Source organism: Heptranchias perlo, chromosome 2 (assembly GCF_035084215.1).
Source record: "Heptranchias perlo isolate sHepPer1 chromosome 2, sHepPer1.hap1, whole genome shotgun sequence".
NCBI classification, from domain to species: Eukaryota; Metazoa; Chordata; class Chondrichthyes; order Hexanchiformes; family Hexanchidae; genus Heptranchias; species Heptranchias perlo.
Window position 1 is genome coordinate 152,857,713 of NC_090326.1, and position 15,063 is coordinate 152,872,775.

General features: G+C 46.4%; 1 long non-coding RNA gene across 4 annotated transcripts in view; it reads left to right on the top strand.

The window, feature by feature from the left end:
• The first annotated feature begins 13,258 nt into the window (after positions 1–13,258).
• Positions 13,259–15,063, top strand: part of LOC137344983 (uncharacterized) — a 97,054-nt gene continuing 95,249 nt past the window's right edge. For 3 of the 4 annotated variants that reach the window (XR_010968527.1, XR_010968529.1, XR_010968523.1), the window contains exon 1: positions 13,519–13,697. This is a non-coding gene — a long non-coding RNA (uncharacterized lncRNA). Of the gene's footprint in view, positions 13,417–13,518; positions 13,698–15,063 lie in introns of those variants that run through there. The other variant, XR_010968526.1, reaches the window with a different exon arrangement.

A 15,063-nucleotide genomic window follows, 5' to 3' on the forward strand; every position in this document is an offset into this window, starting at 1 on the left:
CTATCTGGTGTGAGAGATGATCTAATTGAAACATATAAGATTCTGAGGGGGCTTGACAGGGAAGATGCAGAGAGGTTGTTTCCCATGGCTGGAGAGTCTAGAACTAGGGGGCATAGTCGCAGGATAAGGGGTCAGCCATTTAAGACTGAGATGAGGAGGAATTTCTTCACTCAGAGGGTTGTAAATCTTTGGAATTCTCTACCCCAGAGGGCTGTGGATGCTGAGTCGTTGAGTATATTCAAGGCTGAGATCGATAGATTTCTGGACTCCAGGGGAATCAAGGGATATGGGGATCGGGTGGGAAAGTGGAGTTGAGGTTGAAGATCAGCCATGATCTGATTGAATGGTGGAGCAGGCTCGAGGGGCCACGTGGCCTACTCCAGCTCCTATTTCTTATGTTCTTATGTGCAAGAGCGTATGCAGGCTCCCGACCTCTACTGCATTTTAATAATTTTAAACAAACAAAATCACCTGAAAGATTTTGAAGGCACTCAGTCAAGTCAAAATTAACGTATTTCATAAACCTATTTCACACACTCATACAACTTAAAATATTGATTCCTGTCATGGGTTATGAACTCAGAGAGTGCCAAATTTCATGTGATAATCCCAGGTCTCGAGCCCAAGGAATACTCACACAGTTTAAATGACTAACTGTCTGTGGTGGCTTGCCACAGAAAACCAGTTTCATCATTTGATAATTTAATCAAACACTCATTCTATCAATTACTCCAAATCAGTTCAAACCCAAAAACACGAGGACTCAATATCTCAAAAATAACATGCTTACACACACACACCAAGAAAACAAACGTAAGACAGCACATGTTTACATTACACCTAATATCAAAGACATACAGAGAGTTAAACTGCTTTCGCTCTGTGTAAACAAACTTAAGCAAACATCTCAGAGACACATTTAAAAGTTGAAAAGGAACAGAATATTTCCCTCTCTTCTGTATTCCACCAAAACTAATTTTTTCCTTTTTCTCTCAGACCAAATTTAAATTTCCGAAGTTTGCTACTTAAGTTAAATTTGTCCCAATTTAAACTTTCATGTAGGAAAGTCCCTTTCTTAAACTTGTATCTTTCCTTCATTTATTGAACTCCTAACCTGGCAGCGAAAATAGCCGCTCCTGCCTGTAATTGGGTGACTAAACAGGACAAGCACGTTATCTTATGTTGAGCCTCCTCCTTATCCTTGGTTCCCTCCTGTTTTATTTTCTTAATTTCCCACTGATTACATCTCTGTATCCACTCCATGACCTGCCCACATGACCTCCCATCGGAGCCCTGCCCACACCATCTCCCCTCGGGGCCCTGCCCACACCATCTCCTTTCAGGGGCCCTGCCCACACCATCTCCCCTCGGGGCCCTGCCCACACCATCTTCCCTCAGGGCCCTGCCCACACCATCTCCTTTCAGGGGCCCTGCCCACACCATCTCCCCTCGGGGCCCTGCCCACACCATCTTCCCTCGGGGCCCTGCCCACATCATCTCCTTTCAGGGGCCCTGTCCATACCATCTCCCCACGGGGCCCTGCACACATCATCTCCTTTCGGGGGCCCTGTCCATACCATCTCCCATCGGGGCCCTGCCCACACCATCTCCCCTCGGGGCCCTGCCCACACCATCTCCCCTCGGGGCCCTGCCCACACCATCTCCTCTCGGGGCCCTGCCCACACCATCTCCCCTCGGGGCCCTGCCCACACCATCTCCTCTCGGGGCCCTGCCCACACCATCTCCTCTCGGGGCCCTGCCCACACCATCTCCCCTCTGGACCCGGTCCACACCATCTCCTCTCGGGGCCCTGCCCACACCATCTCCCCTCGGGGCCCTGCCCACACCATCTCCCCTCGGGGCCCTGCCCACACCATCTCCTCTCGGGGCCCTGCCCACACCATCTCCTCTCGGGGCCCTGCCCACACCATCTCCCCTCTGGACCCGGTCCACACCATCTCCCCTCGGGACCTGTCCACACCATCTCCTCTCGGGGCCCTGCCCACACCATCTCCCCTCGGGGCCCTGCCCACACCATCTCCCATCGGGGCCCTGCCCGCACCATCTCACCTCGGGGCCCTGCCCAAACCATCTCCCATCGGGGCCCTGCCCAAACCATCTCCCATCGGGGCCCTGCCCACACCATCTCCCATCGGGGCCCTGCCCACACCATCTCCCATCGGGGCCCTGCCCACACCATCTCCCATCGGGGCCCTGCCCACACCATCTCCCATCGGGGCCCTGCCCACACCATCTCCCATCGGGGCCCTGCCCACACCATCTCCCATCGGGGCCCTGCCCACACCATCTCCCATCGGGGCCCTGCCCACAACATCTCCCATCGGGGCCCTGTCCACACCATCTCCCATCGGGGCCCTGCCCACACCATCTCCCATCGGGGCCCTGTCCACACCATCTCCTCTCGGGGCCCTGCCCACACCATCTCCCATCGGGGCCCTGTCCACACCATCTCCCATCGGGGCCCTGCCCACACCATCTCCCATCGGGGCCCTGTCCACACCATCTCCCATCGGGGCCCTGCCCACACCATCTCCCATCGGGGCCCTGCCCACACCATCTCCTCTCGGGGCCCTGTCCACACCATCTCCCCTCGGGGCCCTGCTCACAACATCTCCCATCGGGGCCCTGCCCACACCATCTCCCATCGGGGCCCTGCTCACACCATCTCCCATCGGGGCCCTGCCCACACCATCTCACCTCGGGGCCCTGCCCACACCATCTCCCATCGGGGCCCTGTCCACACCATCTCCTCTCGGGGCCCTGCCCACACCATCTCCCATCGGGGCCCTGCTCACACCATCTCCCATCGGGGCCCTGTCCACACCATCTCCTCTCGGGGCCCTGCCCACACCATCTCCCCTCGGGGCCCTGCCCACACCATCTCCCATCGGGGCCCTGCTCACACCATCTCCCATCGGGGCCCTGTCCACACCATCTCCCATCGGGGCCCTGTCCACACCATCTCCCATCGGGGCCCTGTCCACACCATCTCCCATCGGGGCCCTGTCCACACCATCTCCCATCGGGGCCCTGTCCACACCATCTCCCATCGGGGCCCTGTCCACACCATCTCCCATCGGGGCCCTGCCCACACCATCTCCCCTCGGGGCCCTGCCCACACCATCTCCCATCGGGGCCCTGTCCACACCATCTCACATCGGGGCCCTGCCCACACCATCTCCCATCGGGGCCCTGTCCACACCATCTCCCCTCGGGACCTGTCCACACCATCTCCCCTCGGGACCTGTCCACACCATCTCCCCTCGGGGCCCTGCCCACACCATCTCCCCTCGGGGCCCTGCCCACACCATCTCCCCTCGGGGCCCTGCCCACACCATCTCACCTCGGGGCCCTGCCCACACCATCTCCCATCGGGGTCCTGCCCACACCATCTCCCCTCGGGGCCCTGCCCAAACCATCTCCCATCGGGGCCCTGCCCACACCATCTCCCCTCGGGACCGGTCCACACCATCTCCCCTCGGGACCGGTCCACACCATCTCCCCTCTGGACCGGTCCAGAATGCCACAAGCTGCTGAATTCTCCGATTCAACAACTTCTCATAGTGCATCACGACTTCTGGCATGGTATCTGCCATCTGAACGCTATTACTGCTGGTGAGCAACAATTGTTGCTCACATACCGTTTCGGTTCCCTACATAGACCCTTCACAAGCTGGGCGAAAAAGACCTAAGCCTGTCTTCACAACAAAGTACTATACCCCCATCAAGGTACTGTAAACTACCATTAGTCAACTCCTGGCTGGCTCGCCAATTTGTTGGGAATAGATATATGGTCTTAGGGAGCCCGTGCTCCATTACTCACTTCCCAGCTTTGAAAGATTCGAGTCCACCTCAATTGGTTACAGTGGCTCATACTTTATTACAAAGAGCAGTTTAACACACTCAGTATTTTAGCAGCAGTTTACAGGATGGAAACTGGAGATATATTACCCACTTCCACTTTGGGCAGTGGGTAATATATCTCCAGTTCTCTCACTTCTCATGGTCCTCATGGCTCCACCCCCTTGGATCCTGCCTTCAGCAGACTTCTTTCCTTCTTCCGACACTGGCGTGGGCTCCTTCCAGCACGTTCACCTTAACAAACCTAGCCTGCTGTTCCTGAAAGGATCCTCTACACTGCCTCTTGGTTTGAGCTGTGTCTTTCGTAGAATCATAGAATCATACAAAATTTAGGGCACAGAAGGAGGCCATTCGGCCCATTGTTTCCACGCCGGCCAAAAATGAGCCACCAGCCTAATCCCACTTTCCAGCACTTGGTCCGTAGTCTTGTAGGTCATGGCACTTCAGGTGCACATCCAGGTACTTTTTAAATGAGTTGACGGTTTCTGCCTCTACCACCCTTTCAGGCAGTGAGTTCCAGGCCCCTACCATCCTCCGAGTGAAAAAATTTTCCTCAGCTCCCTTTTAATCCTTCCACCAGTCACTTTAAATCTATGCCCCCTGGTTATTGACCTCTCTGCTAAGGGAAATAGGTCCTCCATATCCACTCTATCTAGGCCCCTCAAAATTTTATATATCTCAATTAAATCACCCCTCAGCCTCCTCTGTTCCAAAGAGAACAACCCCAGCCTATCCAATCTTTCCTCATAGCTAAAATTCTCCAGTCCTGGCAACATCTAAGTAAATCTCCTCTGTACCCTCTCTAGTGCAATTACATCCTTCCTGTAATGTGGTGACCAGAACTGTACGCAGTACTCAAGCTGTGGCTTAATCAATGTTTTATACAGTTCCAGCATAACCTGTCTGCTCTTATATTCTATGCCTCGGCTAATAAAGGAAAATATCCCATATGCCTTCTTAACCACCTTATCTACCTGTCCTGCTACCTTCAGGGCTCTGTGGACATGCACTCTCTTCCTCTACACCTCTCAGTATCCTCCCATTTATTGTGTATTCCCTTGCCTTGTTTGCCCTCCCCAAATGCATTACCTCACACCTCTCCAGATTGAATTCCATTTGCCACTGTTCTGCCCACCTGATCAGTCCATTGATATCTTCCTGCAGTCTACAGCTTTCCACACCGCCAATTTTTGTATCATCTGCATCTTCTTAATCATGCAAACAAAATTTATACACTGCTTAGCCGGATGTCCTGTGGTGAGTTGGCGAGACATTCTCAGCACAGTTGATGATGCCAGACGTAGTCCATCAGCTTGTCAAAAGGGACCCCGACGGTCCGGCACCTGATCTGACATCATCAACTTGCTGAGACAATGGCAAAACATTTAATCAATCAAGAGGAGATGGCTAGTGATGTTAACACTGAGCACTTAATCTCTCTGGGAGCTGTGACAATGGCAAAGCCCTTACCCAGTCGTCTCAAACCAAGGGGTGAGCTGTGTCTCTGGAATATACATCTCCCTGCTGATCACCTTAAGATACTGGGTGTATGTGGCTGTCCCTAGTAACAGTCGCTGAAACAGGCTTATAATTTGTATGGGGTTACATACTAAATGTATTTCATGATACATACACTGCGTAAAAACAATTCTTTAGTATTTGTTTCACTTTTAGCACATACCTGCGTAATCTAACACTCGAAAGATCTCAAAGTTGGAACAAAGAAAGCTTACAAAGCATCTGTAAAAAGAAAACACAGTAGCATTAAACCCTTTCCACCAAAATAATCTATTAGCGTCACAGTATGTTGTCACTGTACGATGAAATTATTTAATTATTTTCAGTAATGTAGAAGCCAATGGAGGAAAAGAAAATTCCGCAGAGGATGAACCCAATTATCAACATGCCTCACATTTAAAGGATTTGGAAGGCAAAAATGATAAAATGGCTGCTTAGAACTCATTCAGCAAAAGAGAAATGATGGAAACGATACGATGGGATTGAAAGAGGAAACAATAAATTTACTTTCAAAATGGGTACAAGTTTGAAATGATTAATGTAACTTAAATTATTGTTACAAAATTTTTTAAATATATGAGGATCTATAATTGGAATTTCAGGTTCTTACCACTTCTAGTTTCTCTTCAAAGAAAGGCAGACTTGATCAAAATGCTTGTTCTAAAATTATATCGCCTCCGTGGTAACCTATCATATATTAAGTTAATTTTTCCACAGCTCTACCTCAGCTCAACAGATCAGAACTGGTGCAGTAAGTGAATGAACCAAAGATTTCACCTAAAATGTCAAGTAAATATAAAAAGGGATTTGTGAGACTGATAGGCCTATTGTCTGTAGGCAACGAATCAAAGTATCTGATCATCTTTCACAAGGGATGTCAAAAGCTAACTTAATGTAAGATAGGTCAACAGGGAGATTATATCATCTTAGCGAAAGTGAGCATTTTAATCGACTATACCTTTCCTTGAAGAGAAGGGTGGTTCGGTAAGAACCTGAGATCTTTTAAAAAGTTACATTACATAATAGAAAAATATATAATTTAGTTGGCATGTAAAAGAATACAATATGTGTACACCTAAGTATCTATAGTTTATTTCGATAATAAGACGTAGAGACAAAAGCAGCTTCACAGAATCATCCTTCCTCGGTCCATTAAGAGAGTGAGGGAGAGAGGAAATGTTAAAAGAATGGATTGTAGTTTAAGGGCTTTTTTTTGAGAATGTATGTTAATGGGCAATAAATCTGGGTTGGTAATTACACAGTTTAATTGCAGAACAGAAAAGGCCATTTTTATAATAAGTAGAGAATGGGAGAAAATGAAGAATTGCTGGCAGATCTGTCAGGCTATAGATAAAGACTGGTAAAGCAAATCATAAGTTCTCTGGGAATGTAACAGAAAATGATGTACCATATTGTAGAAGAACATTAAAAGTCAAGTGAATTATACAGTTGGATTGCTATGCTTAAAATATAAAATTAACTTCTTGCCACATATTTGAACTAAAGTTCTTATTCAATAAGAAATACCAGTTCATTTTTAACCACAGAAAACCCAAGCAACTAAAGGAAAATCAATTATACGCTAGATATAAATGAAACACAAAATGAATTAAGGTGATTATTAGCCTTCCAAGTGAGTAGATATGAAGAAGGTCACGGGGTCAGGTATGGTATCATCATACATCCTAAAGGAGGCAATTGAATGTGTAGGATTAGTTTTTGTGATTTGTCTTCCATCAGCCCTGCGAAAAATGTCATAGATCCAGAGAGCAGCCGGCCTTGCCTGATCCAGTTCTCAGCTGATGTCTAGAACCACTAGAATTCAGGCTGATTTCTTTGGGCACTGAGTTCGATTATATCACGCCATACTGCCCAATTCAATTTAAGTATAATTCTTTAAAAGAAAAGACATAAAGGATGCATGCAAGATACAAGTCATTTTATATATCGACAGATATCTGACGCTGCCTTCAAGTGAATGGTTTGATAATGAGACCTACCCCTACCTCTAACCTGTAGTTTTTCCAAAAAGTGATTCATCTAACAAGTGTTATTATTATGCCAATTAGAAGATTATCAACAGGTTAAATGTAATTAGAAACAAATAGAAAACAGAATACACAGTTTCCATTGAGTATCTGATCGTTCAGTTGGTTCTTAAACACATCAAGAAACCAGTGATTTTAGTGTAACTCGTTTGTTCCTTAATGTGGTTTGGCTCTGTTCTACATGAAAAACTTTGATAAATCCTGTGTTTTATATTATATTTATGCACTGCTACGTATGCTCTGGATTATTATGAGCACTGATCATAAAATCAAATAATTATAGAATGTTATAGCACAAAAACAGGCCATTCGGCCTGTCAAATCTATGATGGTGTTTTCCTAGTTTAATCCTACCCTCCTGCTTGCTCTGCTTTACCCTTTAATGTTGCTCTTTTTCAAGCAAATATCTAATTCCCTTTTAATACAAAATAATGGATTCTCCTTCAATAATGGTTTGTAGCAGAGAATTTCACATTCTAACCATCCTCTGTGTAAAGAAACATTTTCTCACCCCTCTTCCAATTCCTTTTCTGTTATCTTAAATGTGTGCCCTCCTATTCCTGTCTTGCTGACCAGTGTGTTACTTCACATTGTTCTACATTGAACCACATCTGCACTATCTTCTCTTCCTGCTGAACTATCTAGAGTCTCCCTGCAGTCTTTAATAGTCCTCATCACAATTTGCCATACTCCCTCCAATTTGGCATTATCAGCAACTATTCATATTGTTCCCTCAATTACTAAGTCCATATACATTTATGTACACAGTAAATAAAAGTGGCCCCAGCACAGATTCCTGTGGAATATAATTCAATGCATCTTTCCAGTCAAAGAAACATCCTTTTATCCTACCCTTTTTTTTTCTACCATCCATCCATCGATTTATCCATCTGGCTATAAAGTGTCGGCTTTAGATCAGTGGTAGTATTCTTGTCTGAGTCAGAAGGCCGTTTAACCCCCACACCAGGACATGAGCTCATAATCCAGTCTGACACTTCAGTGCTGCACTATTGGAGGTGCTGTGCTTTGGATGAGACCCTGAACTGAAGCCCCATCTGACCTCTCAGATGGATGTAAAAGATCCCTTGTGCTATTCAAAGAAGAGGAGGATGGTTCCCCTGGTGTCCTAGCCTATATTTATCCCTCAACCAACATCACTAAAACAGATAGTCTGGTCATTATCTCATTGCTGTTTGTGGGACCTTGCTGTGTACAAATTGATCTCAGTTATTTACAATCTATCTTAATGACATAGATGAAGGGACTGAATGTAATGTATCCAAGTTTGCTGACGATACAAGCTAGGTGGGAAAGTAAGCTGTGAGGAGGACAGAAAGAGTCTGTAAAGGGATATAGACGGGTTAAGTGAATGGGTGAGAAGGTGGCAGATGGAATATAATGTGGGGAAATGTGAGATTATTCACTTTGGTAGAAAGAATAGAAAAACAGAATATTTTTTAAATGTGAGAAACTATTAAATGTTGGTGTTCAGAGGGATTTGGGTGTCCTTGTACATGAAAGTTAACATGCAGGTACAGCAAGCAATAATGAAGGCAAATGGCATGTTGGCCTTTATTGCAAGGGGGTTGGAGTACAATAGTAAGGAAGCCTTACTACAATTGTACAGGACTTTGATGAGACCACACCTGGAGTACTGTGTACAGTTTTGGTCTCCTTGCCGAAGGAAGGATATACTTGCCATAGAGGGGGTGCAACAAAGGTTCACTAGATTGATTCCTGGGGTGAGAGTGTTGTCCTATGAGGAGAGATTGAGTAGAATGGGCCTATACTTTCTGGAGTTTAGAAGAATGAGAGGTGATTTCATTGAAACATATATGATTCTGAGAGGGCTTGACAGGGTAGATGCTGAGGGGCTGTTTCCCCTGGCTGAAGATGTTCAGTCTGGGTTCCGCCAGGACCACTCGGCTCCAGACCTCATTACAGCCTTGGTCCAAACATGGACAAAAGAGCTGAATTCCAGAGGGGAGGTGAGAGTGACTGCCCTTGACATCAAGGCAGCATTTGACCGAGTGTGGCACCAAGGAGCCCTAGTAAAATTGAAGTCAATTGGGAATCAGGGGGAAAACTCTCCAGTGGCTGGAGTCATACCTAGCACAAAGGAAGATGGTAGTGGTTGTTGGAGGCCAATCATCTCAGCCCCAGGGCATTGCTGCAGGAGTTCCTCAGGGCAGTGTCCTAGGCCCAACCATCTTCAGCTGCTTCATCAATGACCTTCCCTCCATCATAAGGTCAGAAATGGGGATGTTCGCTGATGACTGCACAGTGTTCAGTTCCATTCGCAACCCCTCAGATAATGAAGCAGTCCGAGCCCGCATGCAGCAAGACCTGGACAACATCCAGGCTTGGGCTCATAAGTGGCAAGTAACATTCGCGCCAGATAAGTGCCAGGCAATGACCATCTCCAACAAGAGAGAGTCTAACCACCTCCCCTTGACATTCAACGGCATTACCATCACCGAATCCCCCACCATCAACATCCTGGGGGTCACCAGAAACTTGACCAGAAACTTAACTGGACCAGCCATATAAATACTGTGGCTACGAGAGCAGGTCAGAGGCTGGGTATTCTGCGGCGAGTGACTCACCTCCTGACTCCCCAAAGCCTTTCCACCATCTACAAGGCACAAGTCAGGAGTGTGATGGAATACTCTCCACTTGCCTGGATGAGTGCAGCTCCAACAACACTCAAGAAGCTCGACACCATCCAAGATAAAGCAGCCCGCTTGATTGGCACCCCATCCACCACCCTAAACATTCACTCCCTTCACCACCGGCGCACTGTGGCTGCAGTGTGCACCATCCACAGGATGCACTGCAGCAACTCGCCAAGGCTTCTTCGACAGCACCTCCCAAACCCGCGACCTCTACCACCTAGAAGGACAAGAGCAGCTGGCGCATGGGAACAACACCACCTGCGCGTTCCCCTCCAAGTCACACACCATCCCGACTTGGAAATATATCGCCGTTCCTTCATCATCGCTGGGTCAAAATCCTGGAACTCCCTTCCTAACAGCACTGTTGGAGAACCGTCACCACACGGACTGCAGCGGTTCAAGAAGGCAGCTCACCACCACCTTCTCAAGGGCAATTAGGGATGGGCAATAAATGCTGGCCTCGCCAGTGACGCCCACATCCCGTGAACGAATTTAAAAAAAACTAGGGGGCACAGTCTCAGTATAAGGGGTCAGACATTTAGGTCCGAGATGAGGAGCAATTTCTTCATTCAGAGGACTGTAAATTCCCTACCCAAGAGGGCCCAGGATGCTCAGTTGTTGAGTATATTCAAGGCTGAAATAGATAGATTTTTGGACTCTAAGGAAATCAAGGGACATGGGGATCGGGCGGGAAAATGGAGTTGAGTTCGAAGATCAGCCGTGATCTTATTGAATGACGGAGCAGGCTCGAGGGTTCGTATGGCCTACTCCTGCTCCTATTTCCTATGTTTCTTATGTTTCTTAACAGTGACTACACTTCAAAAGTACTTCATTGGCTGCGAAGGTGCTATATAAATGCAAGTTCTTTCTTTTAGAAAATCCATATGAAAAAAACACCACATTTTCATTATCCATCCCTTCTGTTACTTTTTCAAAGAATTTTTCACAATTGGTCAAGCACAACCTGCCTTTTAGAAGCCCTTTCCCTGACCCTGTAATTCAGCTTTCTCCAAGTAATTTTATCACATATTATAGTATCAACAACTGCAGTGTAATAAATTGACATATTTTACCGCCTTATCCCTCTCTCCTTTCTTGAAGAGGAATATCATATTTGCCAGGATCCAGTCTTCCAGCACAATTTTCCTTTCCGCAGAATTTTGGGACGTTATTGTTGAAGCCTCCATTACTTCTTCCCTAGCTTCCCTCGGAAATCTCGGATGTAAACCATCAAGCCCCATGACTTGTCCACCTTCAGTCTCAGTGAGGTCTTTAGTACCATTTCTCTTTGAATAACAATCTTCACCAAAAGTTTCACTTCTGGTGGTTTTATAATCTCAATATCCAATTTCCCTGTGAAAACTAAAGAAAAATACTTGGTAACATCTCTGCTATTCCCTCACCCTCCACTGCAAATTTGCCTCTTTCACCTCTTAGCAACCTTCCCTCTACAGTGACTATCCTCTTGCCAATTTCCTCTCACTTTTTCTTCTTTTTGCAGCTTTCCTTTTATACGTTCTTTCTATTTTTCCTGGCTTTTGTGTTTATTATCTGCCCCATAAATACTGAGAGGGTGAATTTCCGAGGGGGTTATCCCGATGGTCTGCCGTAACTCCGGCGGATCAGCCACAGAAGCCCCGGAAAAACGGCATAAGCGAAGTTACAGTGGATGCTCGGGAGAATTCCAGTTGAGACTCACCCCCTGAGTTCTTCTTTTATTAGTTTCAACTTTGATGGAATCTCCTTATTCATCCATGGAAGCCCAGCCTCCCATACAGTCTCCTTTTCTGATTAGAATGTACCAGATTTGTATCCTTTCTATCGCCTGCTTAAATATTTTCCATTTAAGATTCTAGTTGCCAATTTTCCTTCCATTTAATATGTGAAATAATGTTATTTATCTCAATATTGTATTTTTTTACCTTTGTCCCCAACTTTTCTTTCTCCCTTTCCAGTCTTATATTGTGGTCAGTGTTTCCCAAATAGTCCCCTACTTTTAAGTTGCTAACTTGCTACCAAGAACCAGGTTAAGTAACCCTTCCTTCCTTGTTGGAGTTACTACATAAAGGTTAAGAAAACAGTTCTGAAAAAACTGCAAAACCCTCCATTTTCTTACCAATCCATCTCCTACGATTATGTCTCTATTGTTAATACACACCTCTCCAATTTGTGGGCCCAATGCTGGGAGGAGATTGTGGTGGGGGGGAGACGGGCTGATGGTGTGAGGAGACCGGGGCGGGCGGGGGGGGTGGGGGGTTGGTGGTGGAGTACATCAAGTTAACTATTGAGATGTGGCTGCATCCCAGCATCTTCCATAGGCCTGCCACTGTGCTCTGTTTGTCCAAGCTTTGACATCTTGCTTATCCTCAGTGAGTAAATAGTTACACTTCCTTTAACAGGGAAGCCAAGGAATTTTCTAAGCAGACCAGTCCTAAACAAGGCATGATTTTCTTTGCCTCACTCGCTTTAAAACCCAAGCACGGGATAAAAAATGTAAGCATTGCTTAATAATGAAAGAATGGTTCATTTCCACCTCAGAGCTCTCCTCATCCATTCACTCATGTCCACATCTCTGTTAAAGTTAGTGCAGGGAAGCAAATATGCAGCATTATTGTAGCCTGTGGGAAAATGTTTATGTGTGAACATAGACCGCAAAGCTTTTTGGGCAAAATTCTATTATCATTTCATTTGTAAGTATAAATTACAAAGGACCATGTTCTTACAGCATGTCTCAATCTCTACTCCTTGTTTTACCTTTGTACATTAATGGTATATAAATAGTGTGTGATGGGCCACTTGTTTTTTTGTCTTATGCAGTGGACAGACTGTATAGGGCTGGTAATGTCACAGCAGACACCCTTTATTATTGGGCACAGAGGCTCAAAGCCTTTGATCTGTCTGAGGTGCTCAGCATACCCAATGCCACCAGTCAGCATATACAGTATTCAGAGGCTGCATACCAACTGTGCACAAAGCTCAATAAGGCCCCATGTTATCTGCATTTCAGATACACTGCACCTGTGCGGCCGTGGAAAACATCGGGGGTTGGGGGGCCGTGGAGAAGATCGCGGACCGGGAGGCAATCGGGTCGGCAGAAGAGTCAGAGGTCGGGAGGAGCCAGAGATAGGGAGGAGTCGGAGGTCGGAGGTCAGCAGAAGAGTCGGAGGTCGGGAGGAGTCGGAGATCGGAAGTCAGCAGAAGAGTCGGAGGTCGGGAGGAGCCAGAGATAGGGAGGAGTCGGAGATCGGAGGTCAGCAGAAGAGTCGGAGGTCGGGAGGAGTCGGAGATCGGAGGTCAGCGGAGGAGTCGGAGGTTGGGAGGGGGTGTCGGACATCAGGGGATGTCTTGGACACGGGTTGGGGGGGTCTCCAACATCGGCTGGGGAGGGTGGGGGGTGGGTCGGTCGATCATGGCGGGTAAGCTTGTTGGGCCTGGAGGAAACACTCCTGCTCCTTCTGGCCCACAAACAGTGCAATAAAGGCACTTACCTGATGATCCGGCCATTCTTACCTCCTTTCACCTGACGAGATTCACGAGCACTGGGAAAGCCGTCCTGGAGACAATAAATTTAAAGGTGAGTAACATTAAATAATAAAAAACTTGACTATTTCAACAAGGTTAATTGCCCCATTAATGACACGCCCGCTGGCACTAATTGGGAACACGACATCCACCATTCAGCTACACGTGCGCACTCAAACGCATCCTTGTTAAACCCGGACATAGGCGCGTTGGAGCCGAGTTGCTGTTGCGATCGCAGAAACGAGTATTTCTAACTCCAACCCACCTGTTCTTGCGGGTTAAGATCCCCCCCAGCTCTTTATTCCAGATTTATTTATTTTAACTGAATTCAAATTCTCAAACTGCTATGGTGGGATTTGAACTCACATTCTCTGAATTACTAGTCCAGTAACATAATCACTACACTACTGTACCCTTAATGTGTAATGTGACCAATACCAGCATCCCATTTTAAGAAAATGGGTCCATTAAGCCAATAAAACAAAATGAAAAAATGCTTCAAATAATATTTTTAAAAATTAATTTGATGGCTGGCAACAGACATATAATTTATTGAATACATTCAACTAAATCATATTCGTTGTTTTATATAACATAATAGGAAGTTTTAGAAATGCAGTGTAAAGTACAATCATCACATGTTCTAATATTCATTCTCTTAAAAAGATAAAAAGCAATATATCTGTAGAAAGCATAAAATGCCTCATTATTGTTCAATAAAGTGTTTCATATAATGAGGCCGATAGCTAAAAGCACACACGAAAGTAACTCATTATATTTTTAATAAGCTGACCAGTATTGACCTAGTTATAATTAGTAATAGCAACCACAAAGTACAGGCACTTAGACAGAGTTTGAGCACAGAGGTTAGGAAAGACAGAGAGTGAGCCTCTAACGGAGTGAAGCGCTAACAGAGTGAGGACTTTCATCTGGGAATTTGCTGAGTGTGGGAATTAGGTGCAGAAGGGGAAGGAGGTGCCAAGTGATTTAAAGGAAAGCTCCCGAAAGACTAGGACTGAGCGGAGCATAAAGGGAGCTGCATGTGGAATCAAAACAAGGCAAGAAGGAGCACCGAGGGTAAGTCAGTAAGTATTTAGTTCATAGATAGTGTTTTTTAGTGGTTGGTTAGTGGTTTTTTAGTGGTTTTTAGTATCAGATAAACAGTAAAGTGCCTTAAAGCTAAACAAAGTTTAATTAACTGTTAACCAACATGGTAGGACAGCTATTTACAGTAACAGTTATTCACACTATGTGTGTCCTGGAAAACCACATGTGCAGGAAGTGCCGCCAACTGCTTGAGCTGGAGCTCAGGGTTTCTGAGCTTGAGGGGCAGCTGGCGTCACTACAGTACATACGGGAAGCTGGGAGTTTTGTGGCTAGCACGTTTCAGGAGGTGGTCACCCTGCAGCTACAGGGAG